The following is a 15556-nucleotide window of genomic DNA, read 5'->3' on the forward strand; positions in this document are numbered from 1 at the left end:
GCTAAGTTGATTGTCAGCAGAGATAATTGGTTGATGATTGGTGGGTGTTGTGTTGATTGTTTGTTTTCGCATTTTTCTTGTGAGAATGTTAACCTGGGAACAATGATTATTTTGCGTTACTTGTATTGGTGCCAAGGTTTGTGGAGGTGTTAAAGTTGCGTTATCATTGGAAAGTGTATGTATGTTTTCCTGGGATTTAACGTGAATGTCTGATTTGGAATAGTTAATTCTACTAAGGTAATCGCTCGGATTTGTCTTGCCAATTTTATAAATGATTTCATGATCATAATTTTCTAGTTCTAAAGCCCATCTGTATAGTCTGTCATTTGAGTGTTTTGCTGTATGCAAAAATGTTAAAGCTTTATTGTCTGTTATAATTTTGACATGTATATTTGATATATAGACTCTACATTCTTTCAAAGCGTAAATGATTGCTAATAATTCCAGTTCACAACTACTGTAACGTTTTTCGTTATCTTTTTAAGCACGACCCCCATATAAAATAACATGATGACGTTTTGGAGAATCATCCTGACATAAAATGAATCCTACTACGGAGGTATTAGCATCTGTATAAATAGTGAATTCTTGATTAAAATCTGGAAATCGTAAAATTGGTTTTGCCATTAATGCCCATTTTAAATAATTAAAACAATGACGTGGTCATGCCACAGAGTTTACAGTATTTGGCCAGTTCTGACAGAGATTCTGGCTGTTTTAAAATAACATCTTTCTTAATACTGTCTCTTAATCCATTGACAAGCAAGCTTACGAGAACTTTTTCTACTAAGCCTTGTACATCTGTAGAAATTTTTAATGCTCTCGAGATATAATCATCACATGATTCATTTTCTCTTTGTTTAATAGCAATTAGATGGTAATCTAATTCTTTAGTCTGAAATCGTTTAGCAAGCGCTTTGGTGAGTTCTTGATAATTAGATTTAATATCTTCGGTCAGATTATTGTAAAAATTCTCTGCATTGTCGGACAGGTAAAATGGAAGGACATTAGCATATTCACCCCTATCAATGTTATTCATGCTACAAAATTTCTGAAATTTTGCTAGAAACGCTGGTAAACTATCATAGTCTCTGCCTGAAAAGCATGCTAACTTAATTATGTTTGGCTTAAACATTGTACCTCTTATGTCCGAAGTCTGTGCGGTATGGAAGTTTCTCGCCGGTCGTTCCCCGTCTGCTGGAGAGTGGCCAGGTGCGGAAGGCGTCTGCCTACGTAAGTTAATATTGTCACTATTAGCACTTTGCGATGGAAAATTAGCACAATTAACACTAGGTGATGGGGTATTTAAGAAAAAGTTAGGTCTCTGCGAAATAACACTGGAAATTGGATCCTGTAGTCGTTCGTCGGGAAGGCACTGAAAATTACCATATGGCGGTGGTACTGGGTCGTACCGGAAATTGGATAATGTCTCGAGCAGCGATTCCTTCGGCGGGTCCTGCGTTAATGGCTGCAGTGTTGTTTCTTGGGTTTCTTCGGTGTCTGATGCATCGGATTGTAATGGGTGACTTTGAAATGGGCTGTCATGTATTGTTACTCTTCTGATTGTTTTGATAGAATTTAATTGTTTATGAAAATCTGAACGTAATTGTTTTTTACGACGATTTTCACTTGCAACAAAATCTTCGGGAGTTTGTAAATAAGGTTTTGACTCACTTGATGATTTTGGATTGTCTTGTTTTGATATGGTAGTTGATGGTTGAAATGGTTGCTCCGGAACTGTCGTATCGTCAGGTGGGGATGTTGGCGGCGTCAATTGTGGCGGTAGAGTGGCTGATAGGCGAGAACGTAAATTGTAGTGAGACATCTTGAAACATTTCTGACGATTTTTGTTGTGGAAAATGTTATTGTAAAGGAATTAAACTTTAGAACCTATTCTCCACCAGATATCGTACGTGCTTTTACTTGTTATTTCAATATCCTTGAAGTTTTCATTATTTTCATCTAGTGTAATTGGTAACGGGATCTTTATTTACGTACGATACATTATTTAGTTCTTAATAATTAATTATTCTGTCCATTACGGTCTTAGTGAATGTTGTATTTGTAGTGTTTCATTTTCAGTTAGCATTAAATGTTACCATTCTTCAATTTATGCAGATTAGCGTTAAGCGCTAATATTCTATAATCCATAATAGATGTAAATAATCAAAGAAGTCGACAGTGTAAACAGCCCATTTTATTCTCTGTTATATCCGGAAAAACACTGTGTTAATTTATTAAAACAAAATAAATATTCGCATGCATAAATATCATTTATATATACGTACATATGCAACGATATTGATTCTTTTTATATATTAATAAATCACACAGAATATTATTCAATTTCACTAACAGTTTTCAAGCGTTAACATTGTTTTATCAAATCTTAAAATAAAGAAATTATTTATGTATGAGAAAACAGTACTATTTGTTTTACTAATATGATACTTATATGATAGCAATTATCATAATTACACAATATATATTTATTTTGATATTATGCAGTCAAATAACTTTCCTAAATACTCTACATTGAATGTAGCTTAAACAAATTAAAGTAGTAAACAATAATTTAAGTATGTATATATTTATTTGCAGCAAACAATAATTTAGGTTTGAAAATAAATAAGTAGCAATAGTTCACCTGTAATATCCAGAAAAACACTGTGGTGAGTCCCCCACAGTGTTTTCTTAAATATCCTTTCAGATGCAACTTTCTGAAACCTGATCAGACTTTTCCTAATACGTTTCTCACGTGATCCTATGTGGTCTCACGTGGTACGCTGATTCATCTACTTTTTTATATTTGTTCGGGTCAATGTTGTTAACCCTTGGTCATGGAACTTTCTTGAAGTTTCTACTGCTTACGTTTGCGTTCTTGATTTGGTAAACAATTTAGATTGGAATGTGCTATTCTTTGTTAGCTTAGTAAGCTGTTTTCTTATAGTACATCAATATGATAGAGTTTGTAGCTCACCTGGCACAAAAAAGTATTCTGGTGTAGTTTTGTGAAAACTGGGTTTAATGCGTGATAAAAACTGCACAATTCCTTAAGTATTTCTAACAATGTACAATAGTTATTCTAAACAATATGCAATAGTTATTTTAAACAATATGCACTAGTTATTTTAAACAATATGCAATAGTTATTTTAAAATTTTGTTAATTGAAATTAATTCAAACTTTATTAATTATGATTAATTAAAATTATTAAATAAGTTAAAGTGAAAATGTAAATATTACAAATATTTCATAAGATTGTGATTTTAATTGGATTACAAAAACCCAACGCCAGACAATTTATACGGACAAAAAGTGAAGCAAATGGACAAAATACTTGCAACGTTACACACTATGGAGTTGATGCAGAGGTTCAACTATTTGGCATGCGTGGATAATGCATCTGGAAACAACCTTATATATCCAGCGCCTAAGCCATCTGTTGAATCTGCCATTGTTAACACATTGCAAGCACCGTGACCAAGCGAATATCTTCATGTCCCAAGAACAACGATGACGTTGGATCAAAAACACAAACAAACACGCCAAAGCATTCGACGAGAACAACATCTTATTTGGGTCATATTCAAAGCCTGATGTCACAGCCGAACAACAACATCGATGAGCAATAGGTAAAACATGACTGTACAGCCAAACAACACCTTTGATGTGCCATGAACAACGCATGACGTCACTACCGGACAACATCTTTGATGTGCGAGGAACAACACCTAACGATACAGATGACATTGGCTCATCGTGATAGACATTTGATGTTATTATAGTCATTTACATTGACATTTTCATTGTCTAACAATAACCAAACTTGTTTATGTTAAAGATAGATCAGTCAAAAATGAATTTGTAAAATTTACCATCACAATGCATAGACAAATTGTTGTATCAGTGATATTTAGTACTTAATTGTTTGAAGATTTTTATACAATGAAATCTTTTTTTTGATGAAAATAAGGTATGTGACGTAATAACGTTATAGCCTAAACCTTTTTAACATTTGAGATTGTCATTTACAAACTTAACTATTTTATGATGTGGCCGGCCTTATTACAAGTTACGTATTAATGTACCCAGCCATCTTCCCCATGTTGCCAATTGTTAAGTCCAAAATGTCATGTATTAATCAAACTATTCATTTTATATGCTGGACTTGTCCTTTTATTACATACTAGTGTTAAATGGGTATATAAACTGTCACTTTTTGCATTAAGAAAGCAGTACACACTATACAAGCAGGGATGTAGTTTCATACTTTCTAATAATAACGGGCAGAGCCCGTTAACGGTTTCTCTAGTATCTTGTTGACTAGAATATTACTCGGCTTTAGAAAGTATTTATGTTAAGATTCAAGGAGCAAAATAAATATCCATGAAAAAGGTGTCTATGCGTCAGCGTCCTTGTTCAGAACTAATAACGCTACAACCTGAAATTACATGTTCAACACATCATGATTCTGTGTTTTTTTTGTAAATTTTGATCCTACAAATGGCTTCAACGCGATGAGAATTGTTTTTATTTACACCTTCTTTGTTTTTTTAAACAAAAACAAAACTATCGAACGGTCGGTTAAATATGAGCTGATTTGAATATAATACTATATATTTTCGCGTTCCATTCTCTAATCGTCTTCGTCAGCACTTATTGTAAATCCCTTATCTTCTACTACAACTCGCCCTCTCGTTTGAACCTCTTTCATTACCTGTATGTCTTTCATCTCGTGTATATCTTCTCTTATCCCTTTTGTTATTGCCTACATTTATATCCAGTACGTGTCTCATCTCACGCGCACTTCTTCCATCTCTTACAGCTCTTTCTTCTGTATCCCTCCTTTCTTTTACACTTTTATCAGTCTCGTTTAACTTCCCACACTGTCCACCTTTCGTTTTTAAGACAAGCTGGGAATCTCTTGTAAACCCAGTCTATTTCTTAAATAAGTTTTTGGTGCGTACATTACATATTACTGCTTATCGTCTACTCATATATACTAAATATATTTAGCACAAAATATTTCATCGAGCAGAAACACAATTTCTTGCCGTTCATAACTATTTGATCCTAGCAGATGAATTATCTTTACTAATGGCGATCATTCAGGCTGCATGATTAATGCTGTATTTATTAAACGGTCTCATGAAGGAACATAGAACGGGAACATCTTCAGCGGACACAATCTAAGTCGCACGGTTTTCGTTGAAAACATGTTTGTTGACATAAAATGGTTTCCACGTTTGATAAGCAGCCAATTTACACCGCCATTTCAGAGTCTTTTCCCTATATTTGTTTAAAAAATGCAAAGATCACCGTTTCAGCTCTCTAACTTATACAGCGTTCATCGAATCTTTGCATACTTTCTGGCAATTCTTGATAACATAAAATCAAGGCCAAGTTCGATGACCAGCCGAGTTGCAGCAGGCGTTTCAGATTTGCTGCCTTTTGCTTATACAAAAGAATGCGACATTCCTTTTTATTATGCCACTACTGCACATTTACGTTGGAAACGGTGACATGATATTTTAAAGTGTTATCGGATACCCCATCCGATAACACTTTTAAGCTCCGCCCATCAATATCCGTTTTAAAACTCCGCCCACATTTGGTTTAATCAATGAAATTTTTAGCGTTCTATGTTTTAGCCCCGCCCATTCTGAGAACTACTTTTTTGTAGGCGTGGTATGTTGCTTATTTGGTTTAAATGTAAACAAACATAGCGATTCATATTTTATTCAGAACATTGATAAACAAGAAGTATTTTTTCAAAAAACAAAACTGCCACTTTATTAAGTATATATCCATATTGAAATATGAATAAAATGAGTATAAATCAATGGAAAAAATGAAACAAATACAAATGTGCACCGCTACCATTTATTTGCTGCAGTAGTGCAGATGAACACAATGTAAAACAGTAACATTTAACTTAACACAAATAGACTTAACACGTTTTAAATATAAAAAAACATGACAGATTTGATCAAAAGAAGAATTTATGACAAATATTCACTAAACATCTTGTCTAAGATTATATAAAAAATATTATAACTAATACTTGATTGAGATGCTTTGTTAATACCTGTCAATACATGACAATTTCAATTTTTAAGTGTCTGAAATCAAACTTTCACATAAAAAAGGTTCTCTCTTCACAACCAAACAGAAAATTTGTGTAGTCAACCTGAAAATGAAATAAAGAATCCTTTAGAAAAAAACATCATCAAACACTCATTGCACAACTGCTTTAATAATAAAAATCCAGATATATAAGTTTGTATAAATATTTAAATTTTATAGTGACATTTACATTTATAACATGTTCAGATAAAACAATAACATAAAAAATACTCTCAAAAATAAATTTTTCGACAAAAAAGTATTACCTTTCCGAAAAATTAATTAGATGGGTTGATGGGAAGCTGTGCTGGGATGCAGGGGGATATCTTGAGTTGGTTGAGAGGCAGAGAAAGACTCGGAACAGTGCAACTGACGAGGGTAGAACTGTGCCGCCAAGAATTTGGGTAGACATCATGACCCATGGAAGGTGTGGTCGCAACGTTCTGCCATTAAAAGGAAAATATTTAGTATTATACTGAAATTAAACAAATCCAACATGAGATAAAATTTCAAAATAGAGTTTATTAATAACTTTTTTATGGCACAACTTGAACACATTACAACTTTAATAGACACAATATTATTATCACAAAATGAAAATATATAAACGCCACTTTATATAAAAAATAATTAAGAATTTCTTTAATCTTGAAATATTTTTATTATGGACTCAAGGCTTTTTTGCTTATTAAGGGAATATGTGTTTTCCAAATTTGAGAAATTTGAGACTCAAATTTTCACAATTTTAAAAAGTTCGTGACTCAAATGTCCACAATTAAAAAAAAGTTTGCAACTCATTTTCTCACAATGTTGATCAGTGGGCGACACAATTTTGAACAGTTTTCGACTCATTTTTTCAAAGAACTGTTCAGCGCGCAACTCATTTTTTTCACAGTTTTCAACAGTGAAATTTTTAATGAACAGTACGTGACTCAATATGTTCCAAATTTTGAACAGTGCGCAACTAATTTTTAAAGTTTTGTACAATGCGCGACTCATTTTACCACAATGTTATATGAACAGTGCGCGACTCATTTTTACCCAATTTTGAACAGTGCACGACTCATTTTTACAAATTTTAAACAGTGCGTAACTCATTTGTTTTCACAATTTGAAGAGTTTGTGACTTATTTTTCTGTAATTTTGAATGAACAGTGCCCCACTAATTTTTACCCAATTTTGAACAGTGCGCGACTCATTTTTTCACAAATTTGAACAGTGCGCGACTCATTTTTCCACAATTTTGAATGAACAACGCATGACTCAATTTTTTTCCACAAATTTTGTACAGCGCGTGACTCATTTTTTCAATATTTAATTTGTGAAAAATGTGGGACTCATTTTTCCCCAATTTTGAAATCAGAATGAACAGTGGGCAACTTAATTTTCCCCCAATTTTGAACAATGAGCGACTATTTTTTTCAAATTTTGAACAGCGCGTGACTCATTTGTTCACAATTTCGAACAGTGCGCAACTAGTTTTTCCACAATTAAGAATGAACAGTGCGCGACAGTAGGACAACTGGCACTGATCGTTGGTTCATCAGCATGAGAATGGATGTAAAAAATAGCACAAATAATGAAACATGTGTGTTTAAGCATGTATAACAATGAAACTTACCAACCACTCGGTCAGGAAACATATGGTGCAGAAGCTGCGGTATTCAGCATGCTCTCCCACTGATATTATGCAGTTCAGTGGTCAGACTGGCAGTCAACATATGTTGGGATTTCCCAACTGTGAAGATATTAACCTCAGCAATCTCCAAACACAAACATACGTGTATTTATTGTCAGTCAAACAGCAATTAATCCATCATGTCACCCTGAAAGTCTAAAACATGAATGCAAAACCAAAGCATTTTCGTTTCGGCTCACACACAGCTAGCAGCATCGCTGAATATTGCACAAAAGCAGATTCCTTATGAAGTTTCAGCGACTCGAAATAGACAAGCGGTCGCGTTCCTCACCCACTTTGACTTCGCACGCGAAGGCCTGTTTTTCGGGGAAACCGTTAACATCTCAAAACTAAACGTATATTACGGAGATGGACAAGTTGAAAAACAAATCACTCTTATAACTTGCAATTTGCACACTACGTTAAAATCCCGTTCCATTTGGTTATTGACTTCATTGTTTCAAATGTTTACACAACATATTTGCTTTGAAATTAGCGGTTGGAAGTACATGTACATGTCGAATGTGTTATTGTAAAAAATATTGTTTTTTTTTGTTTTTAGTGCAAAAATTGTAATTTTAAGTATCGATTTCTCGCTTCAATTTTTGTTTTTTGTTAAATTATGTGCGTTTAAATTTGAATGTTTGTTGCTAACTTGCGAACTATTTTTTATGTGTAAATATGCATAGACACCAGCAGATGTTATCAGGTTGCTACTAGTTTGCATATTTACTACCGTATCTACATCGATGAAACTTGGCGGTTGTTTGTTTTTGTTTGTTTTTGTTTGTTTTGTTAATCTTTTCTTATTTACATTAAATGTGGCATAATACATGGAATATATAGTCGGAGACTTTTGATATCATGTGATATAAGACTCGTCCGATATGGCGTGTGAAAAGCCTCGGCAAGCCTCGCCTTTTAATACGCCATATCAAACTCGTCTAATATCACATGATATCAAAAGTCACCAACCATATATTCTCTATATATTCATCACTATCTTCCGTTAGTTTTAGCTCTAGTTAGTTTAATATTAAAAAAGACGATTTGAACAACGTGTAAAAAGCGACATCCAATGATCAGTTTCTGTGAAGTTCCGTTCAAATCTGCCCAGTGGTTTTTGAACGAAACAAGTGATGTGTTTGTCAGAAACACAATGCCCCCTATTGCACCGCTTTGAAATAAAAATTTCAATATATCAATTGGCACGTTTAAAAGTTATCCCCCTTTTAAAGCTTTTTACTTCCCTTGGATTGTATTTTATGACTTTTGACCTTGAAGGATGATCTTGACCTTTCACCACTTAAAATGTGCAGCTTCGTGAGATACACATGCATGCCAAATATAAAGTTGATATCGTCAATATTGCAAAAGTTATGGCCAATGTTAAAGTTTTCTGACGGACGCACAGACTGACAGACTGACAAACTGACAGACTGACAGACGGACTGACGGATAGTTCAACAGCTATATGCCACCCTACCGGAGGCATAAAAACTAGGAACACATACAGCACGACGGTCGACTACAATCCCACTTTTTAGTCTTTTAATTATTTTTGCTGCAAAACGTTATTTTCACTACAGATTATTACGTGTATGCATGTTATATATAGAATAGTTAATATAAATGTGCAGTTAAGGTGCTAATAAATACAGCTGTTAACATTCATAGATACCATAAAGAAAGTTTTCTATTTCAACAATTTACGAAAATACTAACAAACACATACATATTTTATACAGTTTTAGATGTACGCATGCATATCCTATATCCGAATACCCAGGAAGTATTGCACATTACCTAAGTGCTAAAATGAATTGCGTATAATGCAGTGATTTATGGAGACTTATCAAAATACTGTCGTGGAAAACCCATGTTTTTATTCTGTGTTATGACGAACAACATCTTAAAATGAAATGTTTGTACATATTTTGAAAATTGACCCGTAATTCCTCAACTATCTTTATATTTACAAGTAAAAAAGTATAAGGACTTCTGTTTTTCCTCTGACAATGAAAGATACACCGTGTGAATGATTCGTTTTAGTTTTAGTCTTTATTTGCTTTTTTAGTCTATTGTCTTTTTAGTGTATTGGCTTTTTAGTCCATTGGCGTTTTTAGTCGATTGGCTTTTTTAGGCTATTGGCTTTAGCCAATGGAAATTATAACCATAAATCGATAAGATGTCTCGTCGGTTGAGTGTAAAAATGTGGCGAAAATGCCTGGATGTAGTAAAATTTTGGCAGATTATGGAATGGTAACATTTGTAGTTGTAGAGCGAGGAGCCACAACGCAGATAATACTGTATGGTGATGTGCTTTTCATACAAGACATCCACACAGTTATGCAGCTGCTATAGGTGACTGAACTGCTTGGCGATTTCTTCCTGGCGTTTCAGGTAATGGAATTGGTTTCTTATCTAATTATTGTACAAATATCGTATCGCAAAGCTGACGGATGATCTCGAAGATGATGTTGGGTATCGACATGTAATCGCCAAGGTAATGTCAGATGGCAGAGGCATTTTGTAGTTTGACTTCTTTGGGTGTATTCTGTACTCAGGATCTCTTAGTATATATTGAAGCCCAATATTTTTTTCTCGTTCTTCAGTTCGTCCATCAACCGTTCGTATTGACTCAGGTCTGATGTTCTGACAAGCAATTGTCTGACCCAGTTGGTTCTCCTTTTAGCTATTTCAACGGTGTAGATAGAATCGAGACGTCTCTTTTTGTCTATCAAACTTCACTTGGCATCAGGATAGAGTTTCCAGCCTGAGTTTTTTTTACAAAAGAAGCTGGCATAAACTTGCCCTTGGTAAGCATAGTCCGTGTATCCGCCATGCTTCCACCCTGTTTGTTTCATGTTTCCTACGTCTTTGTTCTAAAAAGCTATGTGCTGATTTGTGATGCTAGCGTCAAATTTAAACTCTACCGGCGTTTTCCGTGAAAGAGCACAGAGACAACCGTACAACTGACATCATGGTCTTTGATGGCCCGGGGTCTGAATTGTGTTTCCCGGACTCTCAATCAAGGCATTAAAACGGCAGCCCACTGACCCTATACGACAGAACACGCACCATCCCGGATGCTGCTATCGTCCCGAAGCATCACGGATCAACACGGCAGTTTTGAACTTCCCACTGAACTTATTAATGTATATTCCAATTAAATAAATTACGTCAGTTGTCGATTAATTATGCTTTCTTTTGATTCGAATATGATTATAACGTTTGATGACGTAACAAAATCTTCAGAAGGGCCAAAGCTCAACTCTTTGTTATTAAGTTAAGGTTATGTGATGTTTATGGTCAATCCGTGCGTGTGTTGCGTGCGTCCGTACATCAGCTTTTTATACACAACCCTTTTCCCAAACCACAATGAAGTATTTCAAGAAATTTTACTGGAATGATGTTTGGCTGGCTCTTCAGCTACAGTCGTTCAGGTCACCGAAGCTAACAATATCCTTAAAAAATGCGATCATAACATATCTAAGCCTTTGAAACCGCAGGCCTGGGTGGAACGAACGCAATATGCGATTCAAGGGCAAGTGCTAGCTCCACGTATTTCTGTATTCTCTCGTCATTGCTTAGTATACAAATCGTGTACTAGATAATAGACATTTTAAGTGTAACTTTAAAATTATAAAGCGTTGTAACGCGAAACGATTTAATAATTTGGAGTGTTCTGTTGTTGTTGTTATATTTGTGAAACTACGAGGATTGCTTATATAAAGTATAAAATACATTCTTCATTGTATGAGCAAGGATGACCGAGTGGTCTAAGTGGTAGATTTGTACTCCAGGACTCTAGGGTTTAGTGGTTCGACTGATGCGGGTTATTTTTTATGTATAAAATACATTCTTGATTGTATGAGCAAAGATGACTGAGTGGTCTTAGTGGTAGACTTTTACTCCAGGACTCCAGGGATCAGTGGTTCGAACCCTGATGCGGGTTATTTTTTTTCTTTTACTTAAGTTTATTCTTGATTTTTTAATGTTCCTCTTTAGATCCACTGTTTTTGAATTTATCAATATAAAGCATTTAATGACGAACTTCAATACATGCAAAATTCTGTGAAAAGGCCCATTCAATAGAGGTTTCAGCGCCATTCTTGCACGAAACCTCGACAACAAATATATCATCGCTACATACCTAGGATTATAGATAAATTCATAAATTATGTGTATACACATACTTATATATGTACTAATTTATATCCTATTTATATCCTTGTAGTTGCTGATAACAGGGATATCGTTTTTTGTAGATATCGTGCATTTCATATTTCGGTCTCGAGATTGGTGAACATAAGTACATATAGATACAGAGCATATTAGAGGATTTGACAGATGTTGTACGTCCCTCCCGGACACGCGTGTTTATCAAGGGACATAGTTTCAGAACTGTTTCAATGTTATTAGTGCAACTGAACCTTATACCTATATAATAATAAATATTTCATTGACAATTGCTCTTGGGCGTAACCTTCATAGAAATGCGATTGTCCTGTACTATTGAATTTGATTTCATAGTAATATACTGCTTCTATGAACTTATTTTTCCTGCATCGCACACACGTTTAATGCAATTCTATAAGCTTATAAGCTTATTATCGTAAATGTGAATTAACAAATTAAAGTTTTGATTAAGGAATAACAGTAAACATTTTCATTTAAAAAAAAATATAGAAACCGATAACATACTTAATGAAGTATTTTTTCTTTTCACTTATGAAGGCAATGGTACACACATTACAACATATGATAATAAATTGTTTACACATTTCATTAATGCAATCAAATGAATATGCATATAGTTATGTTCAAATTGGGTATATTTGAAGAACGCCCAATTTGGGTACAAAATGTAGTGTTTCATTCGACTCTGTTAATTTCGTCGACAAATAAAGGACATGAAATACTTCTCTAAAAAGTAACTGCCACAAGAGGATGGTCCTGTTTCATATTTTCATCATTTTGCCCTGATAAACATAGATCCAGATCGATTGATTATATCAGGAATTGATTTGATATAAAATTACGCAAAATTAATGATATTAAGAATTCGATTCCTTGATATAAAGATTTTTATTTGATACTGATAATTTGATTTCGTGATATTAAAAAGAACGATTTCCTGATATCAACACATTACTTGTACATCAATATTTCGATTTTCTAAAAACATATATTAATTGATGTCGAGAACGTATTTTCAATATCAGAATTTATGTTTGTTTTTTAATCAACATATTCTTTTTATATAAACAATTAAATTTATGCATCAAGAATTTGAACTTTTATTTTACAAAATAGATGAAATGCTCCCCATTACAATGCGTAAAACTAGTAAATGGACGGTATAAAACAGATTTTAATTTAAAATTGGTATACATAATGAATTGTTAATTACAATATATGTACTAAAACGAAATCAATTTTTATCGTTTCCAATTATAGTTCGCTAATATTTTTTTTTATTTTGAAATTGTCTATCTAACGAACTAATTAGCGTAATAATCCATTGTGATGACATTGCTTGAATCCGCGAAGCCGATATATGTACTTAACTATAAACTTGGTTATTGTTTTAATGTTCAACGTTTCCAGTTAATGATCAGCATAAGAATCGTATTGTCTCCCTAACGAATAAACTAACTTACAAATCCAACCTCCTGATCGCATACAACTGAACTTCAAAACTTCAGACAATACAAACGAAAAGCTTGTGCAATCCGATCTGATGTACTGGTCTTTGTGGAAGCTGTGTCTACATTTCCATCCCGATTGTTCTACTGTTCTGCAGACAGGAAATCAATGAGTATCATTTTTAGTTATTTGAAGATAAACATACGTTATTCTATCGTTATGTATACATGTACATAGTAAATTATTATTTTCTCATTCTCATTATCTTCTCATTAATTTAATATTTTAAAACGTCCGCATTGTGTACATTAATTATAATTGGTCTTTTTATGCAAAGTTACTTAATTATTTCAGTATTTCATGATATTCATACCTCAGATGAAGCGGCATTTTATCTTGATGTCGTTGAAAAAACAATATTTTGATAGCATAAACTATTAAGTCCGTTCTGACCTATATGTATACCTTTACTGTCCCGACTGAAGGCACATTTGATTTAACCATGTTTAAGTAGACATGATTTCCATTCTGGCCTCACACCCAAGATACACTTTCACTAAAAAAGCACATTAATTGTGCAATCTTCATATTAGAATAATATGTAATTGTAACAAGCAAAATGCATACTTCAAAAATCAAAAACAGACAAACATTTATACCATGAAAAAGTAAACTCGACAGTATTACTGAATAAAAGTAGCCCTGTATAAAGTTGAGGTAAACATGTTCGAATGTACGATGTGGTGAATGCACCGGTACTAACTCATATTCCTTTATGTAAATATGTAGGAAAGACAAAGCATTCGGAAACAAATGCCTCGTATGTAACTAGTTTAATTAACTGTTTATAAAAAAGATATTGTAGTAATAGCAGGTACATACAATTACCAAAAGGTCATGTTCATGCACATACTTAAAACGGACTTATTGTGATCTATGTCGTCGTTCGTCCGTGTCCCCGAGAATCAGTGAGTTAATGTGTCCGTCAACTGTCCATAAGACGTAAAATAGATGTCAACAAGTGAACACTTGAACAATCATTTTTTTCTGAACTACACAGCTCAGAGTTTTAATGCTTAGCATTGTACATCGTATTGTGATCTTTCAATCAATTTTGTACGTCGTGCTGCTTGGGTTAAAATTGAACTCGCCACATGTGTCTCAATGTTTATAAAGACTAATATTTTAAAATACCGCTTCTCGGAACTACAAGTAGACATGTTAATATGACCATTAATGTTTTCTGACTACTTACGTCATTTAATAACGTATGGGTAGTGTTATTTTTACTCGTTTGGTAATTTACGTACACAAATAAAGATTGTATTTTAATATACAACATAACGGTATTGTATTATATACATAATTTACTTATATACATATACGTATAATAAAAAATGTCAACCTTGATGGGACATCCTGTATAGCACACATCCACTTGCCTTGGTGAGCCATTGTGTACAGTTTTCTTCCTTTTAACTAACTTTTAAGAAGCAATTAACAAAGTACACAAAACACGTGTAACGACTTTGGCGTACACTTAACAATAGTTTAAACTACTTTGGTGAAAATCAGTGAATATATTGCACATATCATCAATTCATCATACACCATTTACATTTACTGACGGTTCTCATATTTGGGCCACTAATTGCATTGATTTGTTAATTCGTTCTAAAATTAACACGTTCACTTGATAATATAAAGATAATATAGCAAGTTTCTGTCAGCGCTATAAATAATAACATACGTTACATTCCATTAATATCTGCCTCAAAAGCATAAGAAATATTAAAACGTTACCTTATAATTACTTTTTTGGAACTATGTGGAGAATAAACTGTTCTTGAAATTTTGAACAATTACATTAAATTAAACAAAAGTCAAATACAAAAATAGGTGTGTGAAAGTAAATTACAATAAACCCATTAAGCTGTAATCATGTTAAAACTAGAAATATGCGGCTATATTCGAAAAGCATAACATAGATTTCACAACAAAAGATTGTAATAAATAAAATTTAGTCATCCTGAAACATGAAACTCTTAAAGGACGCCCAAATGGAAAAACAAACACAGTAGGTTGTGATATTTATAT

Source organism: Dreissena polymorpha, chromosome 8 (genome assembly GCF_020536995.1).
Source record: "Dreissena polymorpha isolate Duluth1 chromosome 8, UMN_Dpol_1.0, whole genome shotgun sequence".
In the NCBI taxonomy this organism is placed as follows: Eukaryota; Metazoa; Mollusca; class Bivalvia; order Myida; family Dreissenidae; genus Dreissena; species Dreissena polymorpha.